Source organism: Schistocerca gregaria, chromosome 5, assembly GCF_023897955.1.
Source record: "Schistocerca gregaria isolate iqSchGreg1 chromosome 5, iqSchGreg1.2, whole genome shotgun sequence".
Classification (NCBI taxonomy): domain Eukaryota; kingdom Metazoa; phylum Arthropoda; class Insecta; order Orthoptera; family Acrididae; genus Schistocerca; species Schistocerca gregaria.
The window spans coordinates 45,487,345-45,511,466 of NC_064924.1; the positions used below are offsets into that span (position 1 = coordinate 45,487,345).

The window sequence follows — 24,122 nt, forward strand, 5'->3', positions numbered from 1 at the left end:
ACTTCCACTGAGGATGCTATACTCGCAAGTGCCCGATCATCTGTGAAAGCTTAACAGTCATCTACTAGTCCCTTCCGTTTGTGTCCAAGGTAAATACCTCTCGGTATATTTTGTACTCCATTTCTTTTCGCCACTCTCTGATCACCTTGTCCAGTGCACAGTTGAAGAGAAGAGGTGAAAGTCCATCTCCCTGTCTAATTTCTGTCTTTATCTCAAAGCTTTCTGAAAGTGTTCCTCTGATCTTTACTCCTGATCTAGTGTTACTTGGGGTCTTTTGGATAAGGCTGTGGGTTTTCTGGTCCAGGCTCATTTCCTGCAAAATTCTCGTATGACTTATGTCTGTCGATTGAATCGTATGCCTTCTTGAAGTCAACGAAAGTAACTACGTGCTGTTTATTCGCTAGTTTAATCTGACTTAATACTGACTTCAAGTTAAGGATCTGTTCAGCACATCCTTTCTAAAACCACCCTGATAATCTCCAAGTTTTGCGTCCAATTGAGGTTCGGCTCTGTTCAGTAATGCCTTAGATAATATAGGTCACGTATCAATGAGACGCCTCTATAAATGTTGATGTCAGGCAAATCACCCTTCTTGTGTAAGGGGAGGATCAGAGCACATGTCGAGTCATCTGGTAACTTCTCAGTATCCCAAGTGTTCCGTAGGATCTCGGTCAACTTGCTGATTGCTTTGTTTCTAGCCCACTTCCACAGCTCTGGAACTATAGCGTCTTCTCCTGGTGCTTTGTTATTCTTCAGGGACTGACTGGTGTTTTTCACTTCTTCTGTTGGAGGGTGAGAGATTGGTTGTCTGGGATTGTCTTGATAGATAAAGGAGGTTTTAGGGGACTCACAGTTGAGGTGATTCTCCAAATATTTGGCCAATATGCGCCAGTTGTCTTTGTCATTATAGGTGGTGTTTCCATCTGGTACTCTGCAGTGTAATCTGGGTGGGGCATAGCTTCTAAGGTGTCACTTGAAAGCGTGGTAAAAGTTTCTCGTGTTATTCTCCTTGAAATCTTCATAAAACTGAGTCAACTGGTCCTGAGTGTACTGACGTTTAACCTGCCTCATGGTTTTGGCAGTTAGCTGGCGCTGTTTTATGAACTTCTTATTTGTTTCGGATTTCTGTGAGCTCCATCTTAGACAAGCTGCTCATCTCTTTGCGATCGCTTGGTCACAGGTGTCCACCACTCATGTTTCTTCTGTTTCTTTAGTGAGGATACTTCTGTTGTGGCTTTTACTAATTTGTCCCTTAGTTGGTCTCAGTTGTTTGTTGCAGGTTTTCAGTTTTTCCAAGTCTGGCCGAGCGCATTCTCAGAAATTTATTTCTCAAATTAAGGCCGATATCTGATAGTAGTAGACTTCCCTTGGCCAGAAATGCCCTTTCTGCCATTGCTAGTCTGATTTTGATTTCCTTGCTCCGCGCCGGCTGCGGTGGTTCGTGCGGTTCTAGGCACTGCAGTCTGGAACCGCGCGACCGCTACGGTCGCAGGTTCGAATCCTGCCTCGGGCATGGATGTGTGTGATGTCCTTAGGTTGGTTAGTTCTAGAGGACTGATGACCTCAGATGTTAAGTTCCATAGTGCTCAGAGCCATTTGAACCATATTTTCCAAGTCAAACTTGGTAAGTTTGGGAGTTTGAGACTTTCTTGTATTCCTATATAGAAATCGGAACTTTATTTTTGAGAGGAAGTGGTCTGAGTCCAGATTCGCCCCTCTTAATATTCATCGCTTCAATTTGCTCGTTCACTTTAGTATTTTATTTCAAGTACAATGCGCACAATTAACTTTTATCTCCTATGGCTACTAACTACTTAAAAGGTACAATGTTTTAGAGGTCATGATTTTCAATATTAGAACATTTTACTTCCGACTGTTTACTTTGAGCTGGTTCTTCGAATTGACTCAACAGCTACGCATATGATTTGTATAAACTATTTCAGCGAGTTTCCAGTACACAAAGGTTCAAAGTAACTGACGTGGTGTGCATGGAGAACCATGTTCACCATCCATTTAAGATGAATGACGCCGCAATTGACGGTACATGTTGAAGTTACGATTAGAAAATCTCAACGCACTGACTTGGCGTGAAAGCCAGATCTTACAGAGGGACGTATTCCGAGTTCAGATGTAATGAGATATCTCGAGCAGAATGCCAACCAGCATCGATTTCGAAACAAGAGTCATATGAAACCCAAAATTTTCTCACATGACATACTGTAAGCAATATCAGGTGAATACAGTATTTCTTGACTTCTGCCACACACACGTGCAATTCTTTGGGGTATCAAGCGAAATTTGTGAGTGGACTGAAGATTTCTTCGCAGGGAGGAAGCAATATGTTATCCTGGATGGAGAGTTATCGACAGATTTGGAAAGGCATGAGCAGTGAAGTGTGTTGAGACCTTTGTTGTTCATGTTGTTACAATAACGACCGAGCAGACAATTTCAGTAGCAACCTTAGTGTCTTTCAGATGATGCTGTTACCTACAATGAAGTACTGTCTGAAAAGAAAAGCAGCACAATTATTTAGATTTTGGTAAGATCTGAATATGGTATAGATATTAGCAGTTTGCTTTATATATTCAGAAGTTTACAATTATGTACGAGAAAACGTAGTATCAGATACTTTCCGTCATAGTTAAAGCAGATGGCACAGTCTTCGATCGGAATTATTTACAAAACACTCGTGGGGCCCATCCTACAATATTATGGAAGTATGTGGGACATACAGGGGATGCTGAACGTGTGCAAAGAAGGGCAGCACGGTTCGTCACAGGTTGGTTTGCCCCGCTGGAGAGATCGCTCAAATGGTGAGAAACTAGAACCGGAAGACCACTGAAGACAGACATGTTTCGTGAACTAGCTGTCAGTACGAAATTTAGGAATATACTACAACCACCTACGTATCACTCCCGCAGAGTTAGCGAAGCCAAGATTAGATTAGTTACACCACGTACAGAAGCGTTTAAGTAATAAGTCCTCGCGCGTTACATACGTGAATGGGAAGAAGTCCTAATAAGTATAGTACAGAGGGAATTGGACAGCCAAACCATTTCGTCAATCATGATTAATTTTAGTTTGTTTGAAACTGTATCACTAATTTAAGCATGTTGTGCCTATGTGCCCTGTGACGAACCGTGCTGCCCTTCTTTGCACACGTTAGCATCCCCTGTATGTCCCACATACTTCAATAATATTGTAGGATGGGCCCCACGAGTGTTTTGTAAATAATTCCGTTCGAAGACTGATTATATTGTCTTGTAACCTACCAATAAACCGGAGTGTGCCATCTACTTTAACTATGACGGAAAGTATCTGATACTACGTTTCCTCGTACATAATTGTAAACTTCTGAATATATAAAACAAACTGCTAATATCTATACCATATTCAGATCTTACCAAAATCTAAATAATTGTGCCCATGTGCGGCGTTTCGTCAGTCATGATGAACTAGCGAAAAAATGCTCCTAGCGAAGGCCAAAAAGGCGAGTACGCTCCTGTTGAAAGACTGACTGAAAAGTGGGGTATCAGCTGCCTCATTCTACCTTCCTCAGCACCTTCAAAAATTTTCGCAAAAAAAAAACTGGCATGCAAACATATTTGCGTTCTTTTGAACATACAGCTCATCTTCACTCCTCAAACTTCGTCGAGTGTAACTCGCTCACACACTCTAGTCAATTGCTGCACGTGGCTCATGCCCGTCACCTGCTACTTGCGCATTCTCACTCACTCATTCATTCATTTAGTCCACCTAATTATGTATATACTGTCTCCTGTCTCAACCCATACTACTACAGTCTCCCTCTTTCTCGCTCTTACTGCTACTGTTTGATTCATTCCTTCCCACTTCTGCTGTCTCTTCTCAGTCTCACTATATCCCTCTCCCTCACTGCCATTGTCAAGGACACTGTCTCATTATCACTGCCTCTGACACTTCCACGTTTTCCTTCTGTTTATTCCGATTCCTCTGGCACTGTCTCCTTCACTTTTTTCCTAGTGCTATTCTGTCACTGTCGACAGAGCCACTGCCACTAAGCCCCCCTCTCTCTCTCTCTCTCTCTCTCTCTCTCTCTCTCTCTCTCTCTCTCTCTCTCTCTCATTGTCTCTATCCAGTATTCATTACTTTTCCATCTCTTTCCCACTGCCACTCTTTCCTCCTCTCTCTACATTAGACAGCGCAAATATGGGAACATTTCTAAAGGAACTGAGGACTGAGGCAGCTGGTACCCTACTTTTCAGTCGGTGTATTTTAAACAGGAGCATATTAGCTTTTTTTGTGCTCCAGAACATTCTTCCGCTGGTTCCCTTCTTTTTGCTGCTACAGCAGGACATGTCTCTCATATGATAAGAACTTTATGGGTTAGTAAAATTTTAATAGTTTTGAAATGGCGCAAAACCACACAATTTTGCACCTCAGACTGAATTTTATGTGCACAAAAATGTTGCATGTACTTCAGTACTATAACAACATGGGGTTTCCAGAACCTTTCTGATGATAAGCAGATACAGCACAGCATATTTCTCCGTGCTACGCCATTTTATACACGAAGTTTTCTACTCGCATCGGGTTTTACGTATTTTATGAGCACAAGTAGGATAACTTTGAACCTCTGTACCTAGGAAAAGGATAACGATATCAATAAAAATTTTCAAATTTGTTCGAAATCGGGACTATAGGAATATGTTATCGTAAACATTTCAGCCATTTACTGTGTTTAACCGATTTCGATCCCGCTGCTTAGTTTTGGTAACCAAACCTCATGGTTTTCTAGTTTTCTCAGAAACCGCCCATGAAGTAAACAGTGCCTCCACAAGCCCCTAAAGGCGCACCGTAGGCCACAACTAATGCAAGAAGAAACAACCGATTTCCTCCAAATGCCTAAGCTGGAAGAAGTGTGTCACACACAGACTTTGACCCTGAAGTGTGGGATAGTTACAGCAAGACGATCCTTCCTTGGGGTATGCAAATAGTCCTTAGTCCAATGCCTATACAAAACATTGGACCCTGCCTGCCTATCACCAAGACAACCCGAGATTTGAGCCCCGGAAAATCTCCGTTTTTATGGACGACATTTTGGAACATATTAGGTAGCTCATGCTGTCGCATGAGAACCAATTTTAGTTTATTTTTTTAAAAATTGTTCAAATGTGTGTGAAATCTTATGGGACTTAACTGTTAAGGTCATCAGTCCCTAAGCTTACACAATACTTAAGCTAAATTATCCCATGCGCGAGGGAGGACTCGAACCTCCGCCGGGACCAGCCGCCACAGTCCATGACTGCAGCGCCTGAGACCGCTCGGCTAATCCCGCGCGGCTTAGTTTATTTAAAACTGTATCATAAATGTAGGCGTTTTGTATCTGTAGGCACCGCTTGATAATGAAAACTGGTTTGCTAAACAGCATTTCAAATTACGAAATATAATTGGAGTACATGAGCAGCGTAACTAGTCGCTGAATATTCCCTTAACATTTACCGGAAAATTTGTCTGTAGTGCACAGTTTTAAGTAATTGGTAATGTTCCCAGTCCAAAACTACCATATTATAGAAGGATTTGCTCTGCACATGTGCAAGTTTTTCCCCTTCTACATCCAATTCCGCACGTTATACTCGCGGTCATTTTATTCGCCACAATTTTTCCCCAATCTTGTACTGTTTTTGGCATATAGCATTCGTACTTCTGTTAAGTTGGGAAGAATTTCGGATTATATCAGGAAAAAAGAAAAGAAAGGAAAGGAAAACTTTTTACCCTGATAGGAAGATCGAAAGTTTTGTTACAATAAGAAGGAAAATTCGGTCAAACAAAGCAGTCTGTACGTAAACTACATATCAGGCATCTGTGACACACATTCGCACAAACCACCAGCTTATGCTTATCTGCGAATGTGTGGAGAGGTCTAACTCTTCACTGATAACAACAGAAGCAACGCTGTGGTTCTGAACAACTGAAGTCTCAGAATGTCGTATTTGTCCGCCTATCGTCATGAACAGTATCTCAAAACATGCGTTCTTCGGCGCTCTTCCAAGCTGATTAAACGGAATCCGATATGTCTGCGTTTCAGCGTCGACAAAATATTTCATTTTGACATTTCTCAATTTCTTTTAATTTCTGAAATGGAAGATATTGGTCAACTGACTGACAGCACTGCAGCCAACATTTCATAAAAGTAAATCCGACGCTTTGACGTAATAAAAGCTGAGAAGACGTCTGCAGTGCCTCAATCAAAGGTGTGTCTGTAGCATGTACTCGATGTTTAGATAAACGTGTGATTAGTGGCTTAGGGGTGAGATCTGAAGTCATTGTTATTCGCTTATCAATTTACTTAAAATACAATTTTTTTGTCATATAATAATGCTCAGTGTTCTGAGCAAAATGATAATAGAAATATTGTGTACATCAGGGAGTTCCTTTAAAAGCGAATCGAAAACCTCTTTGTGTGTGACTAAGCTCATTTTTCAGCCGTTAGGGTTCATTGCCATCGTCTTTGAGAGCTCGGAAATGGAATGAAATTGTTTTAGGAGTTGACCTGTTAGAAAACACTATGTTTTCCCGCGCGCACTTGCTAACTCTTTGCGTTCTTTTGTGTACAAGCTTATGTGTGGTGTGACATCTTGTTAGGCATTGCTAAGCTTTTCAAACATTGTGAGGTTCTGGATAGTCCAAATTTATGGTAACACAGAGTAACTGGAAAGCACTTTGGGTTACCTTCTTCCATGAAGCTACTCTAGGCGATGATTCATCGCTTGTTTGTGGTTGTGATGTAGACTCAAGGATTTTCTGGTGACCAAGTACACTTAAAATCATCATTCATTGCAATACGTAATGTAATAAGCAATGAAATACGCAGACAGGGATACAAATTGGTTCCACCATTTCTTAGTATACCTAATATTAAAAGCATTAGATCCTATGTACAAGAAACTACCTGATGACAAACTTCCGTGACACTGTCCATACCAGGACTATCATGAATGGTTGAGCATGGAAAAGGACGTTGTTGTCGGTTCAGTGTACCAAGTCGTGCAGTGTTGTTGGGAAGGTAGCTGCAGACCAGTCAGTGATGTGACAGTGTAGTCATCGGCCCGTGAGCGGAGCGATAGTGTGGCTACAGTGATGCCTACTCCCAGTGATCAGTCTCTTTTCGGCTTGTGGTAGTGCACTTGAGCGGCCGCGATGGTGAAATTCTCGGATGACGACCTCTTGCTGACTGCTGTGGTTTTGGATGAAGAAGAGGAAAGCGTCCCCTAGTCGTCGATAGGGAAGGCTCTGCAGATATGCAGGCTAGATGTGAAATAAAATACCACCTGCGGCTCAACACAGAAATCAAAATCCAAAGGGCCTTTGGTCAGGGTCTGTTCCCCCAGGCTAGGAGCGGCTCAGATAAACCTCCAGGGCTTACAACCGTGGTGGTAAAGCAGTGTCTCTAACAACAGGAGCCACCCCATATATAATATTGTCAATTATGGAACAGCGTGATGTCAAAGTACCCCAGGTAGAAAATCAACCGCACCAAAGTGAGCAAGGAGACAATCGGAGTCTCAGGATTGTGAAGAAACTAGAATCTTGAATGAAAACAACTTTGATTCTGGAGGCTTCGTTATAAAAAGACGCATCTTCATAACAGTCAAAATATTTTAGACTGTATTATCAACTTTTAATCCGAAAGACCCTCCACATTTCCTAACAAAGTATATACCATCATGAATGCGCATATTCCCACAAATGAAGACAATAGAAAGGACAAAAAAAAAAAACATGGAACGATTTTAGGGCAAACTCGATTGTGTGCAAAAAATCCCAGAAAAACACTAGGTACTACTACTGGGAACTTCAATATCCAGATAGGAAAGGAGGAGAAATAAAAAAAATCTTGGAAACTATCCAACACAATACAGGACTAACCAAAATGACACCAGACTGATGGAATTATGCCAAGCACACAACATGATCCTTAAATTCAGAATCTCTAAAAAGCTGCCTCGAAAACGTGAGTCTCACCAAACCCACACCTAGGTGAATCCCAACTTGATCACGTGGCAATCAAACTAAAGTTCTATAAAGAAATATCGAAGTGCGCAGGGGTCAACCTAGATTTTGATCATTACCTATCTAAAATAAAAACTCAAAATCATCCCAAAAAGGAAAACGGAACCAACAACCACAAAAGAAGAAAATATGACCCAGGAAAGATCATGAACTCCAAGGAGTTTCCCTCGGAACTCAGTACATGCAAAAACCAAAACTGGGAACAAAAGAAAGCCTAGTCAGTAAAGCTGAACACCTAGCTCCCATAACCAAAGCCAAAAACATGATTGATGGACAGGAGAATGTAACAGACTTTGAACTAAGAAGAAAAGCATGGCGACAGTGGCAATCACAGAAATATTAACGTAACAGAAGAAACTTCTTAAGCATAAATAAATTAGTGAGCAAAAATATGAAAAGAATAAGAAAAGCCCAAGAAGACCAACTCCTCTTTCAGACCAATGGTCTTCATCAAAAACAACACAAGGAACTTTTACAAGACTTGTAAACAAAAAATAATCAAAGATAGTCCACCGACCCTACTGGCAGAATATTTCAGAAACCACCTCAACTATGAACAACCCATAGAAAAAACTAACTCTGAACCACCCTCCACTAAGGAGCTGCAGACAGTCATTTCTAATCTCAAAAACTATAAGGCCTTGGGAGAAAACAAAATTACAATTAAACAAAATGTAAAAGAAACATGGCATAGACTCCTTCCAAAACACCTTCGTAGAAATCTGTACAAATCAAAGAATACCAGCTGAATGGGAGACGTCTCTCATCTACCCACTTCATAAAAAAGAGTCGAAAACAGACCTCAACAACTGCAGAGGTATCTCACTCCTAGACATAACATACGAGATATTCTCTAAAGTCTTACTAAACAGGGCAGAACCCCATTTAGACCATCAACACGGATAATACCAAGAGGGTTTCAGTAAGGAGATCCAGCTCTGAACAGCCCTTACTCCTCAAAAACCTCATGGCATACCAAAAATCAAGAACAAAATCATTTATTATCCCTTTCATTGACTTTCAGAAAGTATACAACTCAATAGACCGGGAATCCCCCATATCTATATTAAAAGAATTAAACCTAGACAACAAAACCACGAACTTAATCAGAGAAACACTTACGAAAACATACTCTATAGTCAAACTGATAGGAAAACTCTCCGACCCTTTTGAAACAAAAACTGGTGTACGGCAAGGAGATGGACTCTCTCCACTGCTATTTAACTCCGCCCTGGAACTAGGGGTCAGACAGAGGAACGCAAAGATCCATTGTGGAATCTAACTAGGAGGAAAAAAAAACAAAAACAAAAAACAAACAAAAACAAAAAAACAAACAAAAACCGACATCGACGTCAACCGTCTAGCCTTTGTTCACATGGCCCTTATAGCCGAGACCTGGGAAGAAGCCAAAGAGCAGAGCCTCTAACTACAAAGACGAGCTGAAAAAATAAGTCTCAAAATCTCCTTTGAGAACATCAAGACATTGCAAAACATGAAAAATCCACAGAAACATCTTAAAGTGGGAGAACAAAAAACTGAACTAGTCAAATTCAAATACCTTGGAGAATGGATCAGCTGGAAAGTCCTCCAGAAAAAGACGATGGAGTCTAAGAGAAGTAAAGTTGAACTGACGTTTCAACTCACCAAAAACACATAACACAAAGTCCCTGTCATGGAACGTAAAAATAGAACATTACAATCAAGCCGAAAGCCCTATGCTCAGACGAAACATTGTCCATCACCTACGATGGCCCAATTGAAAGGCTGGAGATCAAAGAAAGGAAGATACTAAGAAAAATCCTTGGCCCCAGATTCCACAACAACAAAGTAATTCACTTACAAAATTCAACCCTCTACCGAACTACCGAAAAACACACTGACACAATGAATAAAAGAGGAATTGAGTTTTATAGAGACATCCTCAGAATGAATCCAAATAGATTAATAAAAAAATTGACTACTCAGGCAACAAAAAAAAGTCAAATTTAAGGATACGGTGGACTTAAGAAAACTTCAAATCACAGAAAATATGCTGAAGGGTAAAACTGCAAATTAGATAACCACAGACACGAAAGAAAGGTCCCACTTCAAAATGAAAACCAAACGAACAATCCACATCTCTGAGGAAGAAGGGAAAGAAAGACCAGAAAAAATGAAAAAATATTGGGCTAATAGAAAGTCACAGAACATTAAGAATTAATTGAAATAACGGAGGCCAAAGTAGGGAGAAACGAAAAGGAACAAGTTCGGAGTTCACCTGAAAACGTGGAACATACACTGAAGAAATACAGTCACACCAAGAATAGGGCTCGCCGCTTGTTTGAGGTTAGTGTAATTTTTCCTCCTATCTATGTAATTATGTAGTTCTCCATTCGTTCGAGCAGTCAGTCATTCATGATATGAAACACAGTCATAGCTCAGTCACTCCAAATGATTCGGAAATTTTACTTGTTAGAGTGAAATCAGGCGATGATTTTTCTTCTCTGGAGGCTCATGCTTTGCGGCAGTCTGCTAATCTGTACAAATAAAATGCCTCGTAATTTTGGGAGAGTTGTATAATCAGTTGGGAAACCTCAGATCAAGCGGATATATGGCTTTGATGAAGTTTAACCTTCCGAAGAAGTAATGGAGCTTTTGGATTATTAAATGCAGGTTCGTATCCAGTCTTTCGGAAGTTCCCTTCTGATTAACAACTACGCAATAAATCGATGAATATCATTAATTCTCAAATGTCAAATACACACCTTTTGTATGAAGGAGAATAAATATGTATATTTCCCTTTCAATCGTACAATTTCGTCTAAGTTATCTTTTGTCATAAATCTCAATATTCAGATTACAATTCTTCAAACCAATCTCAGGCTAATCGGCACGAAGACAATCTGTAAGTGGCTAAGCCATGTCTCCGCAGTATCCTTTCTTTCAGGAGTGCTAGTTCTGCAAGGTTCGCAGAAGAGCTTCTGTAAAGTTTGGAAGGTAGGAGACGGATACTGGCAGAAGTAAAGCTGTGAGTACCGGACGTGAGTCGTGCTTCGGTAGCTCAGTTGGTAGAGCACTTGCCCGCGAAAGGCAAAGGTCCCGAGTTCGAGTCTCGGTCGGGCACACAGTTTTAATCTGCCAGGAAGTTTCATATCAGCGCACACTCCGCTGCAGAGTGAAAATCTCATTCTGGAAACATCCCCCAGGCTGTGGCTAAGCCATGTCTCCGCAGTATCCTTTCTTTCAGGAGTGCTAGTTCTGCAAGGTTCGCAGAAGAGCTTCTGTAAAGTTTGGAAGGTAGGAGACGGATACTGGCAGAAGTAAAGCTGTGAGTACCGGACGTGAGTCGTGCTTCGGTAGCTCAGTTGGTAGAGCACTTGCCCGCGAAAGGCAAAGGTCCCGAGTTCGAGTCTCGGTCGGGCACACAGTTTTAATCTGCCAGGAAGTTTCAATCTGTAATTATGCGCTCATGGCATAGCTATTGTATGAAACAACTTTGCACATGGATTCTGCGAGTATGAAGATAGAAAATTAGTAAACGTCATTCAAGGGTACAACTGTATCAGAATAATTCATCGATTATAAAGAGATATTACATTAGTTAATTAGTTTGTATACAGAAGAATGGAAAAGAAAATCGAAAATGTTTTGGATGACGATCAGTTTGGCTTCACGAAAGGTAGAGAGGCGAGAGAGGCAGTTCTGACGTTGCGGCGCATAACTGAAGCGAGGCTAAAGAAAAATCAAGACACATTCGTAGTATTTTGAAAAATACTGAACAAAACCCGGAAAATGTTTAAAATTTAAAAATGGAACAAGAAGATGTCCTAAATTCTGAGGAAAGTAGGGGTAAGCTGTAGGGAGAGACGGGTAATATACAACACATACAAGAGCCAAGAGGAAACAACAACAGTGGAAGACTAAGAACGAAGTGCTCGAATTAAAAAGGGTGTAAAATAGGGATGTAGTCTTTCGTCTCTACTGTGCAATCTATACACCGAAGAAGGAATGAAGGAAATAAAAGCAAGGTTCAGGAGTGGAATTAAAATTCAAGGTGAAAGGATATCAATAATACAATTCGCTAATGACATTGCTATCTTGAGTAAAAGTGAAGAAAAATTACATGATCCGCTGAATGGAATGAACAGTGTGATGAGTGCAATGCATTGAGAATAAATCGAAGAGCGACGAAAATAATGAGAAGTAGCAGAATGAGAACAGCAACCTCACGACTGATGGTCACTAAGCAGACGTTGTTAGGGAATTTTGCTACCTAGTCAGCAAAATAACCCAGATGAAGCTGAGACGCACTGGCAAAAAGGGCATTCTTGGCCGAGAGAAGTCTACGACTATGAAATATAGGCCGTAATTTGAGAAAGAAATTTCCGAGAATGTGCGTTTGGAGCACCAGAAACATATCATCATACGATATACAGTTCGAGAGAGATGACGTTAGAAAAGGTTGAGATGCGTGAAAAAATGCCGCATCACGCATGAAGTTTTGGTTCGTTTACTCTTGGCTACTAAGGCACTCCTACAGTCGAGTCAAGTTAAGTTAAGAAAATCCCTGACAGCTGGCAGCGCTTTTGTCAGCTTTCAACTGCCAAGTGCAAAACGACTGTAGGCGGAAACAAAAATCGGCTATGGAGCTATGAAGGGGCTTTGCCTCAAAGAGGTTTACAAAATCGCGGAGCAGCCGCGCCCTGCATATAGAAACTGTTCGGGATGTTACACTACAAACACAGTTCACTTTTTGTTTTCGTTTCAAATAGAAAATTGACAAAATGAATAGCCCGGACAATTCCGCTATGTTGGTTGGTATAAAATAATTAGCACATACATGAATACTGGAAACCTTTGCAGTTTATTTGTACTTAAATATCTGTAACTAACATTCATCCACCACCGCTAAGGAAGATCAAATATATGTTACATGTTGTTGTTGTTGTTGTTGATGATGCTTCTGTAGTCTTCAGTCCTGAAACTTGTTTGATGCAGCTCTCCATGCTACTCTATTCTGTGCAAGCTGCTTCATCTACCAGTACTCACTGCAACGTACATGCTTCTGAATCTGCTTAGTGTAATCATTTCTTGGCCTCCCTCTAAGATTTTTACCCTTCACGCTGCCCTCCAATGCTAAATTTGTGATCCCCTGATGCCTCAGAATATGTCCTACCAACCGGTCTGTTCTTCTTGTCAAGTTGTGCCACAAACTCCTCCCCAATTCTATTCAGTACCTCATCATTAGTTATGTAATCTACCCATCTAATTTTCAGCATTCTTCTGTAGCATCACATTTCGAAAGCTTCTATTCTCTTCTTGTCCAAACTATTTATCGCCCATGTTTGACTTCCATACATGGCTACACTCCATACAAATACTTTCAGAAACGACTTCCTGACACTTAAATCTATACCCGATGTCAACAAATTTCTCTTCTTCAGAAACACTTTCCTTGCCGTTGCCAGACTAGATTTTTTATCCTCTGTACTTCGACCACCATCAGTTATTTTGAAACTTCCTGGCAGATTAAAACTGTGTGCCCGACCGAGACTCGAACTCGGGAATGCCAGGAAGTTTCATATCAGCGCACACTCGGCTGCAGAGTAAAAATCTCATTCTGGATCAGTTATTTTGCTCCCCAAACAGCAAAACTCTGAGGGTATTTCGCCTGTTTCATATCTTGCTCAAGTAAGACAGTTCAAGAAATAAAAAGCAAGGCTTGCAGTAAAAAGTTCACTTAAACATTCAAATGGTTCACGACTTTGACATAAATCTGGAGATGTTATTAAGTGTAAAACTTACTTTCTTTTAACTTCCTTTTCATTCGGCAGGGCAATGAATATACTGTTGCAGCCGATATATTCTTCACACTGAGTTGTCGCCCATTATTTTATCATAAATATGAATGACGAGAAATGTTTTGAATTAGTGCGCAGCTATCCTGTATTGTATAATCTCTCCAATCCAAAACAGGCCTACCTATTTTCCTCATTTTATCGAAACACCAAAGTTCGAAGGAAACTGTCATCAGTCTAGCTCAGGGAATGAATATAACCTCAGCTACTGATTGAGACCAACAGGCCTCTTCGTTCAATCATTCTTTGCAACAGTTTATTCATTGCCCTCCCGAATGAAAAGGAAGTTAAAAGAAAGTAAGTTTTACACTTAATAACAGGTCCGCTACTAAGGTCTTTTACCCCGGTTCATGCACGACCGTAATAGCCCATCATTTTTCTGTACACCGTCACAAATAGTTTCAGACTGTCTGTCGTCTAAATTAAAATTGCTGCACAGAGAAACAACGAAAACGGCTCTCAATAATTGGGGTACCGGCTGGGAGAATCTCCGGCAATACGATGTGGTAAATGGTACGTGGAGGAGCGGGGCAATATCCCAACAGTGAATAGAACAGCCGGTGAGATGAGGTTTGTTCTCTGACTGGAGAGAAATTCTGCCTTATGCAAGACACTTTTGCAGTTTTGTTTTCAGCCAGACACGTTTCAGCAAATGTATGAATTCCTAAGGGACCAAACTGCTAAGGTCATCGGTCCCTAGACTTACACACTACTTAAACTTACTTAAACTAACTTATGCTAAAAACAACACACACACCCATGTCCGAGGGTGGACTCGAACCTCCGGCGGGAGAGACGCGCGATTCGTGACATGGCGCCTCTAACCGCGCAGGCCGTCCACACAGCACACGTTTCAGCACTTTTTTGTTGTATCTTTAGTGAGACTGTGTGTTTTCCTTCTGCAAAATTGTTACATATTAAAGAAAATTTTGGCATAAAATATTTACATTTGTAAAATGAGCGATTATTGTAAATGTTTTTGCATTGGTTTGCATACAGTACGGAGCTGTTTCTCTGCGCAGAAAGTTTAATTTAGACGACAGACAGTCTGAAACTACTTGTGACAGTGTTCAGAAAAATGATGGGCTATTACGGTCGTGCATGAACCGGGATAAGATACGTTAGCAGCAGATTTCGTGAATTCGGTATGTACCAAACTACACAGCTGTAGCTATTTAGGTGGATTCACTGAGATGAGACATTCTATGTTGTTTATTTACGATATGTCCGAAGGTTCTACTTTCATAGTACATTTGAAAATAAAGTGGATTTATGTATTTGTTTACATATCTCACATGGCGCTATTGGATATTTATGCTAGCAGCTTTAGGTCTACGTCGCCGTCAACAGGTAGTCCATCTGTAAACAGCAAAACGATATTTTATTTCTCTGTTTGTTATGCGTTTCCAGCCGAGAATCACTGGATGTCGTGTTGATTGGCCTATTACAGGTTTTTGATGATGTGTTTTTATTTGTTGCGCCGAGATAACACACTCATTCCTTTTGTTTTTGTCGTTAAACATTGATTTTGTACGATTGCTTGTCAAGCACAGTATTTTCGCCGTCATTACCTGTTGTTGTGATTGTGTAGTGTCCATTTGTTTCGTGGAATCATTGGGACGTGGCGCGCGGATTTGAAGTGTTTGCCTCAACTGAGTGATTCATGTCTCAACTCTGTACTGTATGCAAAACAATGTAAAAGCATTTGACAATAACCGCTCATTTTACAACTGTAAATATTTTGCACCAAAAGTTTTTTTTAAAATGTTAACATAGGACTTCCTCTCCAATTTTCTTAGCAAGTACGAAAATAAGAAGAACGGCAACATTCACGAGACGATTGTTCTGTGACTGGTGGCTGCCGCGGTAGCTGACCTGTAAACAATAGCTGCCAGTAACTTTCTTATTCTGAGCCAGGCATACTACATAGGTAAACATAAACTGTGAGTGAATGTTCCAGTCACTGCCTAAAATATTGTCTGTTTGTTCCAGCTTCATCAGACGCCGTTTCTGTTCTACTGGTGACAGAATAAGTGGATGTTCAGTACAACAGTAGTCAATTACGTTGCAGTATGTGGTAAAGCTGACAAATGAAGCACGAAACGCAGGGCGTGATTTCATAAGATGGGCCTCAGTTTCCAACAAATACACGTTTTTTCAACTTCATTAATGCACAAAAGAACTATTTAAACCAGAGGCTTGGAATTTTTGAGACTTTCAAAAAACTGCGTGGAACAAGAAGTACTACCAACATCTAACTTCAATAGAAGTAAAAATATCAACTTACGAATCTAAATAAGATACATAATTTTTATATTAAATTGTAAATAATTAATTGAGTAAGGCTTTTGACGCAGATTTAGTAAATAGATAAGCGAGTTACTCGTACTTCTAGATAAGCTAATTGTTGATAACATACGTTAGAAGATTGGTACTGCTACCAGGAGTTTCGTTTATTATGTGTCACAAAAAATTTACTGTTAAATAGCTAGTTGTGACTAAATGGGTTCAAAACGTCGACGCAGAATAACTTCTGCATAACTTTTAATTTTCCCATCAATAGTCACAGTTTCTCATTTAGTGCTGCATAAACTTTGTCGAAGTTCGTTCTGAATCATGTTAATGACCTTAAACAGTTTCCACATATGTAACATATTACAGAGAATGAGACCCAATTCCAGTTCTGCGAAGAGAGGACACGTAGATGTCTTAATAATTGGAATCTGAAATTATCACGCCAAATACGTAACTTAAACATCTTCCAGTATGTTCTGGTGGACTGACTAGTTCATTGCGCAGCGCAGCACTGAACCGTCGAATCAGCCCATTAGAGTACCTGAGAAGAATTTAGATCACAACAATTTATGCTTCATTCCATTTCCTTTAATTCGTGTACCCACAGATATATTCCCGGCAATGATCGCGTTATACTGTGGAAAAAAAGGAAAAACTTTTTTGGGTCTTGCTTCGCTGGCTATTTATTACTGTGGCATATTTTTACGGTTATTACCCACTACGATAACTGACAATGACGTTGATTTGCATAATGGCACAAATAAACAGTAAATAGTCAAAGAATGATGATAAAATCATCACAGAAACTAATTGCTACTACTAAACATACAAAATAATACATCCAAAATTGTGGAACTGCAACAAGTAACTGTCAAACCGATTTAAGAAATCGGGATTGGGTAGTCAGTCAGGTTTAGCAGTATGAAGAAGTGACTGAAGTCGTGTCGCTCATTCAGCAGCTGTCCAGGCTGGTTTCTGCGGTGCCTGTTGATCTCCAGTATGTTGATCAGGGACACTTTCAGTCCACTTTGTCCAGAGTGCAGTATTTCTACGTCTATTGCGTAACTACGTCTGGTGTCCAGAAAGTACAGTCTGTTCAGCGGAGTTTCCAGTTGCTGTTACGTCCAGTGCGCACTGATGTACCTATTTTTTCTAAGTAGTATGACCTTGCAAACTTCTACATCTGCATCTATACTCCACAGCCCAACTTAGAGTGTGTGAGGGAGGGTACTTTGGGTTACTACTGTCACTTCCCCCCTTTTCCTGTTACCATCGCGAATTGTTCGTGGGAAGAACGATCGTTGGTTAGCCTTCATGTAAATTCAAATCTCTATCATTTTATTTCCATTGTCTTTTCGCGAGGTACACGTACGTGGAAGCAACGTCCTGGTTGGCTGTTTTAGGGACGTGCGTTCTTGAAACTTTGACAGTGAACCACACCATCATGCAAGACCTCCACTCTTCCAGCGTCAGCCAGTGGAGTTGGCTGAGCATTTCTGTAATGCCTATGCACCTGTAATGAATCGCGTTGATCTTCGCTGGATCTTCTCGATTTCCTTTACCGATCCCATCAAGTGCGGGTTCCAGACCGACAAGCAATTTCTAGTAGCGAACAAGCCACCTTCTCTGTGAGTTAACTACATTTCCTGAGAATTTCAACCTGGCATCTTTCTTCGCTGCGGTTAGGTTTATGTGGTTGTTCCGTATGAAATCGCTCCGTACGCCTTGTCCTAGTTATCTTATGGATGTGACTGCTTGTAATGATGTATCTGATGAGTGCGTGTAACTGACTCAAATAGTGTCGTATCATCGTGAACTTATTGTTTTGCCTATTTAATCGCGACAGCTATAAGGGAATAGAAAAGTTCGCGCATGCGCCCTGTGTGCGCAGCATAATTATCTTCGTTGATGACTTAATTTTGGTCTCTTTTCTTTGTAACTATTAAGTACAGCATCTTTGTCAGTTACGCTAGACACTGAGTTAATTGTTCGAACCGTATAAATAAATAATTCTTAAGGAAGTAGCGAAGAATGTGGTTTTTTCCTTGTAATAATGTTTGACCGGCTAGAGGTTATGCATGGTCATTTCATCCTACAAAGCAAGAGAAATTGGAACTGTTGTCATAGAAGTAATTACATTTGTCGAACACATTACGTTTAGCGGTGGTTGCAGACGCTCCATTTTTTTACCGTCTTCCGTGGCGCTGCGTTAACTGTTGATCGTCGTCCTTACCTTCTTCATCTGACAACAAGTCGCGATTCTCCAGCAAATGACTCTTATCACGCTTCACTCGCACACCAACATTCACACGAGCTTCGCACACTGCTGGGTATAGAACGGCGACCTCTTCGCGGACGGAAGACACTGCACCGACACGGAACGGTTGTTCAACGGCCAGCGCGATCTTATCGCCTCTGGTCATATTTGACAACTGGTGCGCGCGCGGGAATGTGTGACAAAGGAGCGGCGAAGAGAGTGTACGGCGCATGCGCGAACTTTTCTATTCCCTTATCGCTGTCGCGACCTTGGCGCGATTGTTGAACTGCTAGTCTCTCGGCACAAAGCCCAGCAGTCTTGGCGATTTGACCCAGTTACACGCGCCCATCAGATAACGGCTGCAGGCTCATTTTTGCGTCGTCACCGCATCCACGTGTCTGTTGCTCTTCGCGTGGCGCGTGATCGCCCGGACGCAGTAACAGCGGGCGTGCGTGGGAGACGGCAGTACTGTGCAAAAATAGTCTCTGCTTCTCATGGAGGTAGACACTGGCCACTCCATCTACAGGGCACGCGGCGCAACTCGTAGCGATCCGCCTATTCTCGTACCGGAGAAGCAAGACGTCAGCTGGCGATGCGCAGCACACATGACGTAATTACGTTACGGTCTGGAGCGGAACGTTAATTGGCACCCCTGGCTCAACCTTCTGCGCTCCTACACTTTTGAAATACTATCTGTTTCACGATAGAACCTGTACAGGGTTGCGCAGCAACAAATACCAGGGAGGCAGTCGCCGACTCCGGCGTACGCCTCGGTCCGTTTCTCGGATTCTGAACGCTGACGTATCGGTTTTAGAAGAACTGTTCGAGCAATGAGTGGCCTACAAAAGAAGTCCGAGAAAATGGTTGCACAATTTATCCCTTCCGCTTCTGCTCACAGAACTGTCCACAAATACAAAGTGAAAATTTAACATGTTAACTGAATCTTCCGTCGGTTCTTGGTAGAACAACATTATAATAGATGAAAAGCACCAGTTTGTTTTTGTTCCACAATATTGAAAATTTAACATTCCACGTGATGGTGATATAACCATCAGTTAAATGTTGTTCTTCACAATCATTTACTTAATCATTCATCACTGTTTTAACTATTTAAATTATATAATTTCGTGCAATAACTGGCATTTCCTCTGATCATTCGTAACTGTAGCAAGTTTAACATAGGCAGATTTTAATTTTGTCAACATACGACTGAAACAATCCAATATGTAACGTTTTTTTTTAAATTATCGCTATCGCTACTTTGTCAACTTTTGTATAACTTATTTATTTAGCAACATGTTTCGAGGGTTTAACCTCATCTACAGGCTAAATGGCATTACAAAAACAACTTTACAATAAGGTCATACTGATATTACATAGTCTTTTCGTAAATGTTGTGGTCATCCGCAACACATCACAACGAGACTGCCACGTCAGAAGAACAAAGTGAGTGACCGTTACACAACATTTTCGTGCAAACATCAGTCCAGCTTTCAAAGTAACATCGCCTGTTACTAAGTTCTCTCTTCATCCACGGGATGCGCACAGCATTTAGGAAAAGACTATAATATCAGCATGACCTTACTGTAAAACTATTTTTGTAACGCCATTTAGCTTCAAGATGAGGTTTAACCCTCGAAACATGTCGCTAAATAAATAAGTAATATAATAGTTGACGAAGTTTGTCACTGGTAGCGGTAATTTAAAAAAAAAAAAATAACCTTACATATTTTTGAGACAGTCACGGTCGAAAAAGAGTCAAAATGGCTTCAAATTCTTGAAACCATCCAGTTGAATTCTTTCCGACTCATGCGTGTTTACTGAAAAAAAAAACCGTTATTTGTTATCACTTTTACTCACTGATTACTATCACTGTATCTGAGCACAATTATTACAGTTAAATAGCTGTTGTAATCGCTTTTAATCTTTCGTGATGATCATTGTGTACGATGACAATGATGAAATGTTTGTCCTGTATTGCGTGTATTTACTTGGCAGCTACTTATGTAATCAGTCAGTCACAACGTTTTCTACTTATGACAATACAGCTTTACGTAACTACTGGCTTTTGTCTCTCTCCTACTGTAAACAGTTGTAGCCACTTTAACACAGCTCGATTGTTAGTTCTACTAGCAACGAACAACGAAAACCCCTAGTTCACTTATTTTAGCTCTCCTGCATTTTCAGTGACTTCTAATGCAAGCAGGCCTGTGTGGCCGAGCGGTTCTAGGAGCTACAGTCTGAAACCGCGTGACCGCTACAGTCGCAGATTCGAATCCTCCCACGGGCGTGGACGTGTGTGATGTCCATAGGTTAGTTAGGTTTAAGTAGATCTAAATTCTAGGGGACTGATGACCTCCGTTGTTAAGTCCCATGGTGCTCACAGCCATTTGAACCATTTCCTAATGCAAGCAACTTATTCTTGAGCTGTGACCATTCAGTGAGGTCAAAATTACCGTTTCTGTAAATTTTACAGAACACTGTTTTATTCATCACTTACTGTCGTATCAGTCGAATGACAACGCAACATCGTGTAAGGACTGTCATCTGTTCGCTTCTTATTGCGCGTAATTCTTTTGATCGTCTTTGTATCGATCTTTGCAATTGTTTAGAATAATAGTCGTTTTATACTTTAATGTCATCTGTACACTTGAGGTTTTGTCTTTGCTTGTAACGATCATGATCCGGCAATCGATTTCTTTGCTTTCGGCGGAGGCCAAGTGTTATGTTTTTACGTTTTTGCTTCTCTCGTGGAGCGCCCTGTATAGACAGACAAGTGTACACAGCATGTTGCGTCTGCTCGCTGTACTTCTCCCAGGCAGTCAGCAGAATGTTTGTGACAATAGTTCCGAAAATTTGTCTCTAATGTTACATACAACAACCAGAACATCACGATATTGGTACAACTCGGCGAATATCTATTACGACTGTTGACAGTGAGAGTTCCTTATTTTATTCGTTAATAGACTGTAGCCTTATAAGCCAAAACATTATGATCACTGCGACGTTGGTTGGTTGGTTGGTTTGTGGGATTAAAGGGACCAGACTACTATGATCATCGGTCCCTTGTTCCATAAAAACTAAAACCACCCGAAGAGAATAAAAAACGAACAACAGGAAAGACAGCAGACGATACAGGACATGAAATACTCTGACAGAGACCAGACAAAAATTAAAACACACCGTGTGAAGGTGGTTGGCGGACCGTAGAGAAATAGAGGAAAAGCCAACCACCAAGAACACTTTAAAAACTCAGTTTAAAATCAGAGGCTAAAAGCCAGAATCAACAATAAAAAACAAACACTCAGATTAAAGGGTAAAATCCCCCTGCCCGAATAAAACGCAAAACCAAGTCCACCATGGCAGAGTCATCTGATAAAAGAGCAGAGAGCGTGTCAGGCATTGCAAAAGTCTGCCTGAGCACGGTTAAAAGGGCGCACTCCAAAAGGATATGGACCACCGTCAAGGACACCCCACAACGACAAAGAGGGGGATCCTCACGACACAGTAAATAACTGTGCGTGAGTCGGGTGTGGCCAATGCGGAGCCGACAAAGGACGACTGAGTCCCTGCGGTTGGCTCGCATGGATGACCGCCACACAGTCGTCGTCTCCTTGACGGCACGGAGTTTGTTAGGGGTGGTCAGACCCCGCCATTCAGCATCCCAAAACGAGAGAACTTTGCGGCGTAAGACTGCCCGCAAATCAGCCGCCAGGAGGCCAATCTCCAGAGATGGTGCACTAGTGGCCTCTTTCGCCAGGTGGTCAACAGTTTCATTGCCGGGCATACCAACATGGCCTGGGGTCCAAACAAAGACCACAGACCTGCCGCTAGGGGCGAGAGTATGCAGGGACTCCTGGATAGCCATCACCAGACGAGAACGAGGGAAACACTGGTCGAGAGCTCGTAAACCGCTCAGGGAATCGCTACAGATAACAAAGGACTCACCTGAGCAGGAGCGGATATACTCTAGGGCACGAAAAATGGCGACCAGCTCAGCAGTGTAAACACTGCAGCCAGCCGGCAACGAACGTTGTTCAGAATGGTCCCCTAGAGTTAGTGCATAACCGATTAGACCAGCAACCATCGAGCCGTCCGTGTAGGCAACGCCAGAGCCCTGATACGTGGCCAGGATGGAATAAAAGCGGCGTCGGAAGGCCTCCGGAGGGACTGAGTCCTTCGGGCCATGTGCCAACTCGAGCTGAAGGCAAGGGCGAGGCACACACCATGGGGGTGTACGCAGAGGGGCCCGGAAATGAGGTGGAACAGGGAAACACCCAAGCCAGGAAAGAAGCTGTTTGACACGTACGGCGATCGGACAACCCAACCGGGGCCGACGTTCTGGCAGATGAACGACTGACTGCGGGAAGAGGAAACGATAATTTGGATGCCTGGGCAAGCTAAAAACATGGGCAGCATAAGCAGCCAGTAATTGTTGGCGTCGTAACCGCAGTGGAGGGACACCTGCCTCCACAAGTATGCTGTCCACAGGGCTGGTTCGGAAGGCACCAGTGGCAAGGCGTATCCCGCTGTGGAGGATTGGGTCCAGCACCCGCAATGCAGATGGGGATGCTGAGTCATAAGCCAGACTCCCATAGTCCAGACGGGACTGAATCAACGCCTGGTAAAGCCGTAGGAGAGTAGATCGGTCGGCGCCCCACCCGGTGTGACTCAGGCATCGCATAGCGTTTAGATGCCGCCAACACGCCTGTTTAAGCAGCCGAATATGAGGCAGCCAAGTCAACCGGGCATCAAAAACCATCCCCAAAAACCTATTTGACTCCACCATTTTAAGAAGCTCGCCGTCAAGATAAAGCCGCGGCTCCGGGTGAACAGTACGTCGCTGGCAGAAATGCATAACGCAGGTCTTGGCTGCGGAAACTGAAAACCATGCGCTACAGACCAAGACTGCGCCTTGCGGATTGCGCCCTGTAGCTGACGTTCAGCAGCTGCAATGCCAATAGAGCTGTAGCAAAGGCAGAAGTCGTCAGCATACGGGAAGCGGAGACAGCGAGCCCGTTAACAGCTATTAAAAACAGACACACACTGAGAACAGAACCCTGAAGCACACCGTTCTCCTGGACTTGGAAGGAACTATATGAGGCCGCGACGTGCACGCGGAAGGTACGATACGACAGAAAATTGCGGATATAGATCGGCAGAGGGCCCCGAAGGCCCCATCCATGAAGCGTAGAAAGGATGTGATGACGCCATGTCGTATCATACCCCTTCCGCATGTCGAAAAAGACAGCAACCAGATGCTGACGGCGGGCAAAGGCAGTACGGATGGCCGACTCCAGGCTCACCAGATTGTCGGCGGCGGAGCGGCCTTTACGGAACCCACCCTGAGACGGAGCCAGAAGGCCTCGAGACTCCAGTACCCAATTCAAGCGCCGGCTCACCATCCGTTCAAGCAACTTGCAAAGAACGTTGGTGAGTCTAATGGGACGGTAGCTGTCCACCTCCAATGGGTTCTTCCCTGGTTTCAGAATGGGGTCAACAAGACTTTCCCGCCATTGCGACGGAAACTCACCCCTCACCCTCGACCCAAATGCGGTGTAAAGATCGAGGAGGCGTCGCTGGCAGTCCACTGAAAGGTGTTTCAGCATCTGAGAGTGGATGCTATCTGGCCCAGGAGCGGTATCAGGACAAGCGGCGAGGGCACTTCGAAATTCCCACTC

At 42.3% G+C, this 24,122-nt stretch overlaps 1 protein-coding gene across 3 annotated transcripts in view; it reads right to left on the reverse strand.

The window, feature by feature from the left end:
* The window catches only part of LOC126272078 (RB1-inducible coiled-coil protein 1), a 295,670-nt gene extending 277,050 nt beyond the window's left edge, over positions 1 to 18,620 (reverse strand). For 2 of the 3 annotated variants that reach the window (XM_049974639.1, XM_049974631.1), the window contains exon 1: positions 18,418 to 18,613. The gene's annotated coding sequence lies outside the window, so the exon portion shown is untranslated. Of the gene's footprint in view, positions 1 to 18,417 lie in introns of all 3 variants that reach the window. The other variant, XM_049974636.1, reaches the window with a different exon arrangement.
* Positions 18,621 to 24,122: the final 5,502 nt, after the last annotated feature.